Source organism: Camelus ferus, chromosome 22, assembly GCF_009834535.1.
Source record: "Camelus ferus isolate YT-003-E chromosome 22, BCGSAC_Cfer_1.0, whole genome shotgun sequence".
NCBI lineage: Eukaryota > Metazoa > Chordata > Mammalia > Artiodactyla > Camelidae > Camelus > Camelus ferus.
Window position 1 is genome coordinate 23,674,781 of NC_045717.1, and position 13,043 is coordinate 23,687,823.

Below are 13,043 nucleotides of genomic sequence, written 5' to 3' on the forward strand. Positions count from 1 at the left end.
CCTGTGTGAGGGTTCCAAGTGTCTCCTCAGCTTCACCAATTCTTGTGTTGTGTTTTTTGTTTTTGTTTTTTATTAATAGCCATCCTAGTGGGTGGATAGTTGTGTGGATAAACAAATGTGGTCCATCCATACTCTGGAATATTATTCAACCTCCAGAAAGAAGGAAATTCTGACACGGTGTAACTCGGGTGAACCTCGAGGACGTGATGCTCAGTGAGATAAGCCAGACATGGAAGATCAAATACTATATAATTCCACTCGCAGGAGGTCCCTAGCAGAGTCACATCCACAGAGACAGGAAGTAGGCAGGGCCAGGGGCTGGGGGCGGGGCTGGGGAGGGAGTGTTTCATGGGGACAGAGTTTCAGTTTAGGAAGACGAGAAAGTTCTGGAGATGGATAGTGGGATAGACACAACAGTGTGATTGTGCTTAATGCCACTGAGCTGTGCACTGAAAAATGGTTAAGATGGTAGATTTTATGCTATGTGTATTTTACCGCAATGTATAAAAATGTTTTAAAGGTCTGGGTGGGGGCTGTTGGGTATCACAGGAGTGAGAGCCGCTGGGGTAGGCTCTGGAGACAGCTTGGAATCCAACCTATCTGTCAGCCCATGAGGAGTTAATAGTTCCTGTCTACTTTGGTTTCTTGCCTGGAAGAAGGGAACGATGATAGTATTTACCAGAGGGGGTCTTTGCAAAGATTTAATTAGTTAATACACATAAAAGGCTCAGAATTGCTCCTTGCTTACAGGAAGTGCTCAATAAATGTTGACAGGCATCAGGACGCCCACAGGCAGAGGGCCTAGGGTGCTCATGCTTTACAGGAGACCCATGAAATATTTTGAGGTCTAGAGAGGAGAACGGAAGAAATTATCAGCTCCAAAAATCCAGAAAGAAAATGCGGAATTGGAATGAATACCTTATCAAATGTCTCTACATCTACAACAATGTGTCAGCTTCATCAACTGCTGAAATTTTGTATTCATAAAGATATCATTACATTTCAAAACAGCTCCTAGGTTAAATTTTCTCACTTTGCAGGAATTCCCAAGCCTGCACGATGATTGCCAATCTTAAATTGCACACGTTACTCTTAGTCAAATAATTTCAAACACAATGTTATAAAAAGGACATTTGATTTAAAAAAAAAATACAGCCACAGCGTCCCCAAACCCAGACATGCCCAGTCACAGCTTCTCAGGGAAGCAGACTCCACTCCTGGGAAGGCTGAGCAGAGATGCAGGGTCAGAGCCCAGGAGAGGCTGGACCTCCTCCTCGGTGCCTCCTCCTCGTTGGCCATCCCAGGAGCCTCAGAATGAGGTCACACGTTGGTAAAGTGACAGTTGCTTTGAGCGGCTGTGGGCAAGCCAGTCTCGGAGATCACTGTCTACATGATTTTGCGTGTGTATCTACCCTTTAGAATGGGCCCCGAGAGTAACTCAGTATGTCCCTCATGCTGTCAGGCCCATGACCAGGCGGACGGCTCCTTCTCATCTCGCAGGTTGGGGCTCAGATCCCGCCTCCTCCTCTGGTCTCCCCTGACCACTCCCCTCCTACCCTGTCACTGTCACACCCACCTGTTGTCCTAGCATATGGCCCACACCCTCCCCTGGAATGTAAACATCACCGGGGCAGGCATTCATTCTCTCTTAGGTTTTATTATTACTCAGATGTGCTGAGACCCACAGATCAGGAGATGACTGCCACTGAAAACATGTTTTTGTTTCATTGCCCAAGGGCAGGGGGAGGAAACCCGTGCCATGCGGGGCAACACGGAGAAGCGCCAGGGTCAGTCAGAGGGAGGTGGGGGGACGTGGGCCAGAGCCTTTACTGCGGTTTCCACGGGAAGGAACAGGTAAGCAGGCTGGGGATGGGCTAGTGTGAGTGATGGAGTCCAGAGATACTGGCCCTCGTTGCCTGCCACCCGGCCCTGGGGTGATGAGGGCCAGGGATGGTGCCCCCCGCCCTAGAGTGTGAGAGCCCCACAGAGGAGGGGTTTGGGGCGTGGGCTCTGAACTGGCTGGTCTGCATGTGAAAGGCCCTCTCAGGTGACTTGTTTGCTGTCTGGAAATCGCCTGGCCCTGGTAGGGGCTTCTTGGGGCTTCCAGGACCAGGTAGAAAACGCCCATAGTTTAGAATGTCTGATGAGGACGCCGGATCCTTGCGTGTCGTGGTGTCTTCAGGAAACGCCACGTGGCAGACGATCCCTGCTGAGACTCAGAGGGAGCGCTGCAAACACGTTTGGATGCGTGCAGTGCTAAGGCTGCTGTTCTGAGGAAGGCCTGAGGAACAGCCCTAACAAGAGCTCCCTGGGGGTGGAGGGAGGTGCTTGTTTAAAATGCAGGTTCCCAGGCCCCAACTCAGACCTACTGATCTGATTCAGGCCCTACCTCCAGTCACTCCTGGGATACTGACTGTTGAGAAGTGATTTCCCGGGCAGATTGTCACCGTGGCCCTTTCGGGGGAGGCCTCCATGAGGGCTGGGTAACTTACGTGAGGCCAAGCCAGGCGGGAGAATAAAAAAATCCCAGCTCTTCTCCACCTGGATGACCTTGAGCTGGTTATTTTGAACACCTCGGTTTTCTCATCATAAAACGGGCAGGGTGGTTTCCGAGGATGCAGTGAGATGGTGCATTTGAAGTGCTTTGCACAGCACCCAGCATAGAGCAGGTGCGTAGCCAATGCTGGTGGCTGCTATTAACTCTTCTGAAAGGGCCAGGTCTAAACCCGAGCCTCCTGCCTCCTTGCCAGAAATCCCTCCCCCTAAGGATTAAGTGTGGACCTTCGGACTTGGGAACGGGGGTCCCCTAGGCCTCCACTCCCACCATGGCTGTGATCTATAACGTCGCATTAGCAGTTTCTAAAACAAGAAGCCCTGCCTGGGCCTCTGGAAAGCTGCCCACTGCGGGGTGAAGTACCGGCAGCTGCTGCTGGTGTCTGGCGGCTGCTTCCAGTCTCGCAGTCATAACCCACCTCGTGCGAACCAGCCAGGAAACTGCTGGGCGCCCCACATACCCAGCCATGGAAGCCTCGCTTTGGGCCCCCACGGGGAGGCTCATAAAACGTACTGAAGCTTCCCCTCGCCTAGATGCTGCCGGCCACGGCAGTCCAAATATTTACAGACTCGGCTGAAATGACACCCAGCGGGGCAGCTTTCACAGGTGGCCCAGAAAAAGTCCCCTCAGCTCCTGTCCCTGAGAACATGGGGCACAGAGCGGCAAGCAGCCCATTAGACCAAGGCCTGCACTTGCAGCAAAGCAAGTTGGGACGTTCTGCCAGGGACACAGCAGTGACCATGACCAAGACAGACCTGCTCTCTGGAGCCCAGGAAAGGGTTTCAAGCAGAAGGTGAGGTGAGCCTGGCTTCCTGAAGGAGGTGACTGGAAGGGCATTCCAGGAGAGGGAACAGAATGTGCTGGAGCCTCCAGGAAGGAATGGGCGTGACACCTTGGAGGGACTAAGCAAGCAGGAATGTGGGTGACTTGGGGTCAGAGTGACCTCCTCTGAGGTCCCTGGTGGGTCAGGGGTCAGGCTTCCAGCCCACAGGTGATGGGGGGACCATGGCAGGTTGATAGGAGGGTGTCCCCAGCCTCCTAGCAGGGTTCAAGGGTGACCTCCATCACTGTCTCTCTTTGGAACCCCCTTGCTTGGGAGTCCAAACCTCAATGTCCCTTCACCCTCTGTCCATGCAACCAGCACTTCCCACCTCCAGGAAGCCAGCAGCAGCCAGCCCTGGGGAAGGGGCAAAGCCACGGTGGGCTCACGAGCCAGGCTCTATCTGGACAGAGGCACAGCAGGGGAAGCCAGCATAGAGTAGGTGCAGCCTCCAGGCATGGGGTCTCTGCCCCAAAGATCAGAATGTAGGAGGTGGGAGCGGGTCGGCTAGCAAAGCTGATGAGGTTGGTCATCACGCCCCACCTGGACTGAGTCACAGTGGCAGCCCATGGGTGGCAGGAAGTGCCCAGATGCCATCGGAGGACAGGGCGCAGGGGTGCGGCTAATGAGGGGGGCCCGGCTCAGTTGTGGAAGGGAAGGTGGGGGAAGAGTGGGAGAGAGGGAGGGAGAAAAAGACAGAGATGGGGAGACAGAGGAGAGACAGCAGCAGAGAGAAGGACAGACACAGAAGGAAAAGGAGAAACTCACAGAGAGACTGAGACACAGAGAAACAGACACGCAGATTAAACGGAGACAAAAGCAGACACAGATGCACACAGAGACCCGCGGAGATGTTGATCTGCGGAGGCTGCTGTGCCCCCTGCCCGCCGTGCCCACCGGGTGGCGCCAGAGAGCCACGCTGTGCACCACAGCTGACCCGTCTGGCCCCTGCGGTTCCCTATCAGTCCACTGTCGCCTTAGCAGGAGGCCTTTGGTCCCAGGGTGGAGATGAGGGTGGAGGCTGGAGTCAGGGCTTCCGCTGGGATCAGGAGTGTCCAGATCCCCCATAACCTGGCCACCCCTGGCCAAGGCCCTATGTGTGTCCCCTGTGCTTGTCGTAGTGGGGTGTTGGTGCTGTGCTTGTGTGTATGGGTGTCTGTGAGTCTGTTTTGAAGTTGGCATGTCTGTTTTTGTCTTGGGGTGTGTATCTCGCCAGTCTGTGTGTGTCTCAAGGGTGTGTGTGTGTGTATGTCTCTGCATTTGTCCCTGTGTGTGTCTGGGCGGGAGGGGTGACTCTGTGTGTCTTGTGTCTCCATGCCCCTAGAAATCTGCCACTGTCCTCTTCGCTCAGCTTCCCCGCAGCTCTGCAAGGAATTGACCAAGAAATTCAAGAACTAAAACATTTACAGAGCCTTACTGGTACCAAGGGTCTCTCCTGGGACAACAGAGGACATGCTCCCTGGAGAGACAAGGATGGGTGTTCACGGAGCTGACTGAGCAAGATTTAGGTTCTGCTAAACCTAAGCACCTACTTTGTGCCAGGCCCCAGCTAGGGTGCTGCTTTCATGCTATGGACTCAGTTTCCTCATCTGTAAATGGGCCTGATAGTAACACCAAACTCATAGCATTGCTCTTAAGTGATTAAGTTAGTTGAGGTTTGTAAATCTCTTTGAATGCTGCCTGGCACAGCCTAAGGACTCAGTAAGTGTCAGAAATCATCTCATTTGATCCTTATAACTACAAGAACATACATTAACCCATACGTCAGTGGGAGCCCCTGAGAATTCTCTACTTCCACTAGGGATTTGAGGGTAGTCTTAAAGACCCAAACAGGTGGATGCTCAGGTATCTGCCTGCACAAAAACTTCCCTTTTAGTCTAGCCCAGTGGTTCTCAAACCTCAGTGTACAGAAAAATGAGTAGATTAGATCTTGCTGGGTATACAAATCAGAGCCAGCAGCTGTTCTAGACACCAGGGTCTCGGAAGTGAACAAAACAGACAAAAATGCCTGCCCTAGCAGAGTTTCTGTTCTGGTGGGTCAAACACAATAAATGAAGTTGATTTGTTATTCAACAAACGTGAGGCATTACAACTAGTTATTATCTATCAGTGAGCTTTAAAGATATATTGCCATTTTCCCTTCCAGAAAGATGATACTAGTTTACACAGTAACAGACACAGTGTCCATTGCCTTGTGCCTTCACAGAATCTCATACAATCAGATCTTGTTGTTGAATATTAGAGTGGAAATTCTAGAGTGGTTAAACACTTTTTCATGTGAGTCTTTCTTTTCCCCCCACAATTTCCTGTCTATGTCTTGTGTGTGTTCAAAGTGGCATCTGTGTTCTTTGCATATGTTGCTCTATTCTCATTTATTTCTTACCACTCTTCATATATGAAGGATACCACCTTAAAAATCTTAATGCCAAATAGTCTTTGTTTCTAATAGAGCTAAACTAGAATAACACAATTTACCAACAGGAACCACAATGAGCCCTCATTTGCCAGACAGCCTAGAAATGAATTCCTTATGAAATGTTGGTGGAGGGGGATAGGTGGGACCAAGATGTGGTAGCGAGGAAGAGAGCATTCTGACCTGAGACACAGCCTTTCTCAGCTAAGGATCAATGTATCCATCTTCTGAAATGTCAGCACTGTCAGGACACTTCTAACATATAAATTAGATCATGCCGCTCCCTTGTTTCAAACCCTCCTATGGCTCCCATTGCCCTTAGTTGCAAATCCAAACTCCTCCCCATGCCCTTTCCAAAGCAACCCCCAAGAACCGCATTCTCCTTTTTTGTTAACACCCCCAGGTAGAGAGGTAGCCGGAGCCCTTCTGTTAACTCACTCCTGTGTTCCAGGGGGCTCTGTTCAAACCTTCAGGTGTGGCTTTGGGGAAGTGATTTCCCTCTCCAAGCCTCAGTGTTCTCATCTGAGAAATGGGATCTCTTTCTTTGTGATTCCAGAATTTGGCAATGCCAAGTTCAGTGGGTATGTTACTGGCAAGGGCAAGCTGACATAGAACCCACACTCCCTTCCTACCTGCCTGCGCGCCTCCACCCGCACTTCTCCCTTCTGCCTCTGATGCCCCATGTGTTCTGACCCAACATCCTTTTCCTCTAAGACAGCCAGGAGTGATGTGTTGACTGCCACTCAGGACCCAGGCTCTAGGATTCTAGAATGTTCAGGAGGAGGGGCTCCTATTCTGAGGGCCTAGAACACTGGGCACTCCAAGATTCCAGGAATCCACAGTTTCAGAGATCCCACAATTCTGAGCCTCCCAGGCTCCAGAACTCAGGGATACTCCAAGCTTGTCACTGTCCACCTGGGTCTTCCATAATTGCCTGTGACAGATAATACAGTGTCTCGAGGCAGAAACCTTGATCCCTTTAATCCAGCGGCCCAGGCAGAGGGCCTACTGCCCGCAGCCACCTGGCTTTTCCTGGCTTAATGAGAAAGTCAGAATTAATTGGAACTGGCACCCGGCACTCACAGGGCTCTGAGTGGCCAGCATGGCCTCCATATGTTAAAGCCAAGTGTCCCTGGGCCTTGCTCAGACCTGTTCTACACGCCAACAGGTGTGCTTCTGGAGACCGGGAGCTTAGCCTGACGAGGGAGGTGGCTGGGGCCGTGGTGACCGGGTCCTGCAGGTAAAGCCAGCCTGCCCACCTTCCCTGGAGAGAGTGCACTCCAGCCTAGGTCCTCATTCTGTTCCTTCCCCTCCTCTGGGCCTCAGTTTCCCTCCTTTGTTCAGTGAGGTCAGCCTTGTGGATTACATGTAAATTGCTCATCATGTGTGCTGTGCTTTAATCTGTCCTCGGGCATGTGGAGACATTCCCAGAAGGAATATAACAGCTTCTCATTCCAACAGCTATTATCAGGGAGATAAGGCCATTTCACACTCTGAACCCCAATGCATGAGATTGCTTGTTCCCCAGAACCCCAGAAACATGGTGGAACATCAAACTTTTTCATCCTTAGCAACCAGATAGATTTTTTTTAAAAAAGGTATTTCATGGTAGCTTATTTTATGTTTAGCTTACTGTGAGTGAGATTGAACTCCCTTTCATGTGCCTAGAAGACACTGGTATTTCCTTTTGGGAAACTGTTCATGTCTTTTGACTCTTTTCCTATTGGGTTGTTGGTCCTTATTGATTTCTGGAAGCTTTTTACATATTAAAGAAATCAGCCTTTTGTCTATTATGTCTTGGAAAAGTTTCCCTGATTTTGTCTATTGACCTTCTAGTATTTGTGTGAGTGTGTGGAATACAGGAATTTTATATTTGTTTGTAGTCAGTTATTAATCTTTTAAATCATTAAAGGTATAATGTCACACTTCAATACACTGGGATTATTATTATTATTTTTAACTTCTATGTTTTCTTCTAGTAGTTTAACAGTTACTCTCTCTTTTTTGTTTTTTATTTTCTTTCTTTTTTTGCTGGTGGAGGGGCAGTGATCCATCTGGAATCTGTTTTGCTCTTAGCCACCTTTAAAATGTCCATCTGGGGAAGAGGGGAGATAGCTCTAGTGGTAGAGCATGTGCTTAGCATGCACGAGGTCCTAGGTTCAATCACCAGTACCTCCATTGAAATAAATAGACAAATTACCCTCCCCAAAAAAGAAAATAAATAAAATTTCCATTTGGAATCTGATGTTTGTATAAGAAGCTGCATCAGCTGGGTGACTAGGGTTCAAATCCTGGCTCTGCCATTTTTCACTGTTTGTCCTCAGGGAAGTCATCCTCTCTGTGCCTCACTTTACTCATCTGTAAAATGGGAGATAATAGTGTCATATGAAAATTCAGGTAATCTTTCTTTCTTCTGCTTTTGTTTTTCTTTCAATCAAGTCCCTGGGAGCCCATCTGTCACTTAGCAGGTGGGTTTTTTTTTTTTTCCTGTTTGTTATTTTTGTTTTTATTTGCTTTTCTTTGAAGAGTCCAATTAGCCAGTGACTACGCTTCAGGAACATTCCTAAGGACTTACCTGCAGTAATTTGTACCTCATAACAGCCCCGTTGGATAGATGGGGACATTGAGGCCCAGGGAGCTTAAGTTCCTTCCCCAGGAACTTCCAAGTTTCCAGGTCAGGATTAGAGCTCTTGCCCTGTTCTGGCCTCAGCCTCCCTCCCCCAACCCTCAGCCACTGCTGAAAGGGGAGTCCCCAGTGAGCTCCATTGTCACTGGCTTCTAAGTACTCACTTTGAATCGCTGAGGTCAAGTCAACATCCTAGATACCTAGAACCAGTCAGTCCTGTCCTAGCAGGTATGTCAGTGGTAGGGGCAGGCAGTAATCAAGGAAGGTTCAGGAAGAGGGTGATTGGATAAGTAAGACTGAAGAGGCTGGCAGGGCCTGCAGGGGTTGCAAGGATGGGGGGAAATGGCATGGAATTGGGGGTAGGTGATCCCCTGTTCTCAAGCCTCCCCTGACTGCCACTGGCCACAAGCCTTGACTCCTGCTTCTCCCCACTAGGCACACAGTGACCTATCTAGTTGGTGACCATGGGCAGGTACCTCCTTGGTGGGAGTGTTGAACTCCTATTTATCTGCAAAGCCCTAGGGTTCCAATGCCCACCAACCTGGGGAGCCATCTCCACCTACTGACCTTTCCCAGCCTGGGATCTCTCCTACTACTCAAGCCCTGACCACATAGGACTGGGAGTGTCTATGTCCAGCTCTGTGTCCCCCACCCTCAACTGGGTGACCCTTGAGGGCCTAGGCTGAGATTTCTCTGGCGCCCAGCATTGCCTAGCCCAGCCTGGACACAGAATAGGTGCTGGTTGAATATGTCTTGAAGGAAATAAGGGACTAAATGAGTATCAAATACACGAGTGACAAATACAAACATCAGTTACTTCCCTCCAGGGCTCCCACCTCCCTCGGAGTAAAAGTTCTCTCCGAGGCCCAAGAGGCCCTTCATGACCTGCCCCATCCCCTCCCTACCCTCACCCCCTCCCTCTCTCCCCTTCTAAGCTCTACTAGGCTCCAGCCATAGGGACCTCCTCACTATTCCTCCAACAGTCAGACCCTGTCCTGCCCCAGGGCTTTTGCACGGGCTGTTCCCATGTTAGCCTGGGTACTCTTGATCAAGACCCTTAGAGTGGCTGGCCACTCCTCCTTCAATCTCCATTCAAATGCCACCTCCTCACAGAGGCCTCCCTTGACCTTGATCTCTGTCTAAAATAGTCGGCCAGTCTCCGACCCTCCTCCTCTTCTGGCCCCTCCCTGGCACCTCCCAGGATCAGATGCACTGTGCACGTACATATTTATCTTTAGGATGTGGCTCCTTTCTGTGCGTTTTGTTCGCAGGCATCCGGGGAGCCTCCATCCGCCCGGCGCGCCCTAGGCACTTCGTACACCTGGACCTTAACGAAGAGGCGCCTGCGGGTGGGGACCAGGGACCCGCGGGCCCGCGCCCCCCGCGCCCCGCCCTCGCGGGGCCTCCCTCCTGCGAGCAGGGCGCGCCCGGGCGGGCCGGGCGCGGGCGCTGCGGGGGCGGGCGGCCGGGCCGGTCGGGCGGGTGCGGAGGGCGCGCGCGGGGCCCGGGCCGGGTCCGAGCGCCCGGCGGGCGCCATGGAGGGGCTGCGGCGGGGCCTGTCGCGCTGGAAGCGCTACCACATCAAGGTGCACCTGGCGGACGAGGCGCTGCTGCTGCCGCTCACCGTGCGGCCGCGGGACACGCTCAGCGACCTGCGCGCCCAGCTCGTGGGCCAGGGCGTGTCCTCCTGGAAGCGCACCTTCTACTACAACGCGCGGCGGCTGGACGACCACCAGACGGTGCGCGACGTGCGCCTGCAGGACGGCTCGGTGCTGCTGCTCGTCAGCGACCCCAGGTGGCCGCGGGCGGGGCCGGGGGGGGGCGACCTGGGAGCCAGGGCTGGGGAGGGTGGCACAGGGGAGCCTGGCCGGCGCTCCGGGTAGGGGGGTCAATCAGGGTTGGGGGGAAACGGTGGAGCACAGGGGAGCCTAGCTGGGGTCGCGGTTGGGTGGGAGATGGGTCAGGACGGGCGGAGCCTGGGGAGGCACAGGAGGGCCTGGCTGGGGTCAGGGTGGGGTGGGTGGCATGGCTGCCCAAGGGTGGACTGAGGGCCCTTCTCCTGGCTGTGTATGCCGCCTTCCCTTCCCCTCACCCCCAAGCGCCGCTGATTGTGAGAACCGGCTGGGAGAGAAGGATGGAGGAGGGCAGGCCCTCAGGGAGGCTGGGAGGGTAGCTGGATTCCCCTGCCGGCTTTCTCCTCTCTGCTCTGTCGCCTCTCCCTGATCTCCCCATCTTTCCCATGATCTCTCTCTCCCGTCTCTCCCTCTCAGTGACACTGTCCCTGTTTATTTTCTTTCATTCTTTCTGTCTCTGTCTCTCTATATCTGTCTCTCTTTGTCTCCATCTCTGTCTCTCTGTGTCTCTGTCCATTTCTGCCTCTGCTGTTTTTCCGTGTGTCTGTCTCTCTTTCTTCTCTCTGTTCATCCATCTCCCCCACTACCCCTCCCTTTCCCACAATCCCATCCTGACACTTGCTGCCCACACTCTGACCTGGCCATCCGGGGTACCCAAAGAGGTCCCCTGGCCAAGGTGACCCAAGATGAGTGGGTCCCCCAGCCCAAGGAGGGGTCTGCAGAGAAGGGCAGCTAGGCCATTTCCCCTGGGGCACCCTGGGAAAATGGTGGAGGCCGGTGCTTGGTGAGAGGGACAGTGAGATGGTGGAGGTGGGTAGGAGCTGGCCCCAGAGCCCTGGATGCCTTCATGGAGGTGCTGGGCAGGGGAGGGAGTGGAGCTGTAAATGTAACCCTGGGGCTTATGAGGAGCAGGGGTCTCAGATGCCAGTCCTGGAGGCTGGAGGTGGGGCGGGAGGGCCCCCAGCTCTCTTGTGTGGTGGTGGGATGGTGACTGATGGGGGTTTGGGGCTTGGGACTGGGAATGGCCAGACCAAGCCTAGCAGCTGGGCGGCACACAGGCATTCACACAATCAATGTTCAATACACAATAAGCATTTATTGAGTGCCCACTGTGTGCTGGACACAGGAACCTAGCAGTGACCCAGACAGACCAGGCCTGCTCTCATGGAGCCCACAGTCAGTCCAGTGGGTGAGACAGACAAGGAACCAAGTAAATACGTTAGAATGTCAGGTTGTGATAAGCGCTGTGGAAAGAGGCAGAAAGGTGGTGCAGGAAGGAGAGAGAGGCGGGTGTTGCCACCCCATCAACAATGGCTGGGGGAGATCCCTCTGAGAAGGTGATGTTCAGGGTATGATGTGAAGGAGCTGGTTAAACAAAGAGAACAAGAGTGGGCAGGAGGGTGTTCTAGGTGAAGGGAACATTTGCAAAGGCCCTGGGGCAGGACCTGGCATGTGGGAGGAACATCGAGGAGGCCCATGTGGCTGGAGCAGAGGGAGTGAGGGGGAGAGAGGGAGAAGGTGAGGGCAGGGAGGGGATGAGGGGCAGGTGGTGCAAGGCCTTGAGGACTTGGGCTTTTATCCCTCAGGGAGGTGGGAGTCCTGGAGGTCTGTGGGCAGCGGAGGGAGGGGACACACAGGTGCTCACAGCCATCTTCTAGTGGCTGTTGCGGGGAGGGCAGGCTGTGGGATGGGGAGGTGGGTACAAGGGTGGAGGTCCAGGGAGTGACAGTGGAGGCTGAACTAGGATAGAGTCGACTGTCTGTTCTTCCAGCTCTCTAGACATGGCCCTACCTCAGGGCCTTTGCACTGGCTGTTCCTTCCACTTGGAATGCTTCCCATCTCCCTCCCTCAGCTCCTTCAGGCCTTTGTTCAGATGCTTCCTCCTCAGTGCAGTCTTTCCTGACCAAATTGCATCCCACCAGCACTATCCCCCACCCCTGCTTTATGTTTCCCCCAACTTCTCTATATTTTACTGATTATTTTACTAATTTTTTTCACCCTGTCTCCCCTACTAGACTGTAAACTCTAGGAGGGTATTGTCCTTCATGTTCACCGCTGGTCCCCCAATTCAGTGCCTGGCAATTAGTAGGTACTCAGTAAATGTTTGTTGCATGTATGATCTCTCGAGGTGAGGAAGGGGCTGCTCAGGACATTTTTCTGGAGCTCTAGTGATGCCTGGAAGCAAGGGAGAGGGTCTTGAGGCTGGAGGTGAGTCCTGACAGATGCAGGAAGATGCATTGGCCAAACACGGAGCAGACTAGGAGGCCTTAAGTGCCGAGGTGGGGGCTGCACTGGCCTACAACCTGTGTCTTCCTGTCCCCCTCCTTCAGGTAGTCTAGGCTGAAGGACACGGAGCCATGACCGAGGGGACCGGAGATGCTGGCTGAAGGAGCAGGCTGGGGGGCATCTCCCGGGAGCCTTGACCTCCCTCTGGGTAAGTCACTCCCGTCATTGAGACAGGGAAGGGACCTTAGACATTGTGGAGACCGCAGATGGGTAAGCTGACGCCCAGAGAGGAGAAGGGACTCATCTCTGATGACCGTCACCCCCCCCCCAACACACACACACAGTCCAATGCCTCTGGCCCTTGGAGCAGGGTCACTGGCTTCACCTTCTCACCTCCTTTTGAACTAACACATTGGCCTGAGTATTGCCCTGACTTGCTGTGTTACCTTGGGCAAATGGCTCCTCCTCTCTGGGCTCTGTTATCCCCCTCCTTACAATGAACGGAGGTTTTTAGGTTTATTTATTTATATATATTTTTTAGAGGAGGAGCT